Source organism: Thalassophryne amazonica, chromosome 20 (genome assembly GCF_902500255.1).
Source record: "Thalassophryne amazonica chromosome 20, fThaAma1.1, whole genome shotgun sequence".
Lineage (NCBI taxonomy): Eukaryota > Metazoa > Chordata > Actinopteri > Batrachoidiformes > Batrachoididae > Thalassophryne > Thalassophryne amazonica.
The window spans coordinates 27,950,235-27,954,166 of NC_047122.1; positions in this window are offsets into that span (position 1 = coordinate 27,950,235).

Below are 3,932 nucleotides of genomic sequence, written 5' to 3' on the forward strand. Positions count from 1 at the left end.
TGACAAGCTCCTCCCCTTAAGGACAGGCTCGCCAGTTAAAAGTGCCATCACATTTATTTCCTTGTATTGTTGCCCATTGTTTTCTCACATTTTTCCCCTGTTAATTATCACTTAGAGATTACTATCACCTTCTTAAGAAGGTGCTCTAAAGTGCAGTAAGGGACTCGCCAGTCAAAAATGTCCCTGAAAATAACAAAGTGAATCCTCAGAAGGGCTGTGTTGAAAGCTGGCAGCTTTTATACTGTTAGTATAAAATTATACGAGGAGCCACAATAAGCCTTCTATCAAGTGCTGCACATTCCTGCACAGTGACAATTATTCAGTGTCTCTTGCATGTACATGTCCTTCTGCTGCCGCTGCCAGTGGACACAATTGCCAGGATCTCCATCACTGAGAGCTTCTGGATCATGCTCAGAAGAAAGTTTTTGAAAAAACGTGAAAGATCTTGACCATCAGTAGCTTCCTGCTTCATTCATTAGAAGCTTCTTGCATCATTCTTCAGAAGCAGCGCACGTCAAGACTGCGCATGTGCAGTCACCTCAGGGTCCAGCATCCTCATCTGGGAATTGACTAAGAGACCATTGCTTCATCACTGAGGGATTCTCACGACTGTGACCAGTACAGGTATATATTTCATCTGAGTCTCCTGAAGTAACTTTTCATTTGAAACAAAGTTATTCCAGCAGAACCCAAGGATCCTCCAGAGAAGCCTGGCACCAAAAATGTCACCTTTGGCCACTGTTTAGGGTCCAGGTTTCATACAGTAAGACAGGAAGCACCAGGATTCTAAAGACTTGCACCTTCATCCCCCTTTAGAAATGTCAACACCTCTGCCCAGTGACCTCATGGTTCCATAAATATTTTTCAGGCATATCTGCACCTCAGAGGCTGAGGTCCTGTGAGATGAAATGAATGTCACTTCAATCTTGTACAGATACACTGGTGTTGGCTAAGTCCAGGAAGTCATTGAAGGCTCTGGAAGTGGAACTGCTGCTGAAATCCCATAAAGGGTCAACACACTTGACCAAATCATAAACTATGACCAAAAATAATGCATTATTAATGCATCCATATAGTATGTTCCATTTGTAGACACATGAGCCTAGTAACTGTTCTGATTCATTCTGATCCAGTAAAGAATTTGTGGAAAGTTTGCAGATTATTAATTATGAATTATTATCTTGTACAGTGGATGTGAACAGCCGCTATCAAACCGAAAGCACTGTGCGCTACTGTGCGCTACTGTGCGCACGCCGCCACAAATTTGACCAGGCTGTTATATCCACAATAGAACTTACAGTACAGATATTTGTCCATTCCTTCCTATGGGGGATGTAAATAATGTAAATATTGTCTCCATCATAACTGTATATAACACAGGCAGCTGCCTGTCACTGCACGCTGCAGGCTCAGAGCTGAACGGATCTCACACTGTAATATATGATCAACTTCTAACTCTGTAGGCGATATGACATGGAACTGTTGCACCAGCATTTTATGAATCTCACCTCCAACAGCAGTCCAGCAGTGTTTCACAGCGCGGATGTGGATGTGGGGCCGAGACGGCAGCCTGTGGTTAAAATCACAAAATAAGAAAAATAAGTCCCATGTGATAATCCAACCATCACGGTGTCCAGAGTTGTGTTGTGCTACTGACGTGAGCAGAAAAGAAAAAAGAAATTAAAGTTCCCTGGAAAGGCACTCAGTCTGATGCATGGGACAGCATGGCCCAGCAAACGTTCAACGCAGCTGTCCAGTGGCACGCACACGCAGTTAGTGGTTCATGCAGCGTTATGCATACACACACACACACACACACACACACACACACACACACACACACACACACACACACACACACACACACACACACACACACACACACACACACACACACACACACACACACACACACACACACGGCTGAGTGATAATTGCAGCCCCACATGTGTACGCAATGCCCACTTGCGCGCATGTGCAAAGTCTGGGGACTATTTAATCACGGCGCAGCAAATGAGGTGAGTAGGCTGAGCAAGTCTGAGTGTGGAGGATTGTAGATATCCCTCCGCTGAGCGCTTTACAGGCTGTAGCGGTCAGTGGAGTAGGGGGAGACCCACTGCCGCTCGGTGACAGGTGTGTGCTTTTCTAAATGATATCCAATCAAATGAATTTAGCCCAGGTGCACTCCAATTAAGCTGTAGAAACATGTGAAGGATGATCAGTGGAAACAGGATGCACCTGAGCTCAATTTTGAGCTTCGTGTTGTGAATACTTATGTACATGTGATTTCTTAGTTTTTTGTTTTAATAAATTTGCAAAAATCTAAAAAAAAACAAAAACATTTTTCACATTGTCATTATGGGGTATTGTGTGTAGAATTTTGAGAAAAAAAATTTCATCCAGGCTGTAACATAATATGTGGAAAAAGTGAAGCGCTCTGAATACTTTCTGGATGCCTCAATTTCTGTCCTGATTTCTGTCTTCTGTCTATAAAACAGAATATGAGAGGATATGGAGGGTGAAGATTTTTAAAAGCAGAGATTTTCTTTAGAGGTGCAACAAGCATTCCATCACTTAAGCGTTATTTTTAAATGTATTTTTATTTTCATTATTTTGCAGATTATAAAGTAAAAACTGTGTTCAGGTGTAGCCAGAACTCGTGTCGCATTTATTGTTGTCAAAAACAGGGGATTCCTCTCTGTTTCATTACGCAGCACAGCTCTGAACCAGCAGTGTGCAGTCTGTCTCCATTATATTTGGAACAGAATGGCTCCAACAAACTGGTATGGCAAATGTACTTTAATAAAAAGGACATTACCTACTCAATAAAATTAGTAAATGTAGAAAAGTTTACATAAGGAATGTGAGAAGTGCTTGTTACCAGTGGTCAGCAGTCATGTTCCCACCCCTGCAATTAACATTTATAGAATTGATTTTGTGGACTTCTCAAGTGCCTTTAGTACTGTGAAACCCCATATGATGGCCAAAAAAAAAAAAAAAAACCTGGTCCAGTTGGAGGTCAATCCACACCTGATCCTCTGGGTTCTCATTCATGACAGAACAACACCAAATGATCCAAGACCATGGTTCCTCAGTTCATCTAAGACGTTTTCTACCAGAATCCCCCAAGGCTCCGGAACCTCATTGGTTCTGTAGGCAGTATACACTGATGGCTGTAGGAGTACTACACCAGGTATAACATACATTAAATATTCTGATGATACTGTGATCATGGATACCTCCAACTCACAGGAACAGCTACAAGCTGAGATGGTTCCTTTTGGACAGTGGTGCAGGCAGAACTGCCTTGACCTTAACATTATCAACACTGCAAAGATCCTCCCAGCATTTTCATTTAATTAAAAGGAACACAAATAGCCTTGGATACTACACACACTACACAGTTAAAATCCAACCTCTCTGCATTGTAACACCTGAGTAATGTATCAAGTAGGGGGATTGCCTGTTGGGGTGAAATATGGTGGGGACCTCGCATGCCCCATGGCTACTATGGCAACCATGAAGGGCCAACAGGAACACTGAACGTGAGATGGCTAACAGGGCTCAACAAGTAACCCTTAATGGTGGATAAGGCAGAAAAGTTGATGGCTTGTAACCCAATGGCTGTGAAGGCAAATGAAGGCTGCAGCAGGTCCTCAAACCCTGACTGTCCGACATCCCAGCCATCGGACCAGACTAAGGATCTGTCAAGGGTCATGTGTTTGTCATTGTGCAACAACATTCCAACGTAAAAAAAACAAAAAAACAAACCCACGGACAGGCAATGCAAGATCAACCCTGGATATAGATTTTCTCCGTGTCCACCATCCCATTCGGGAATCAATCAAGAGACAATCTTCCTCACCACCAAGGGATTGCCACGACACAGTCAATATTGTCCTCCATGATCTAAACCAAGTGGTCATTTATAA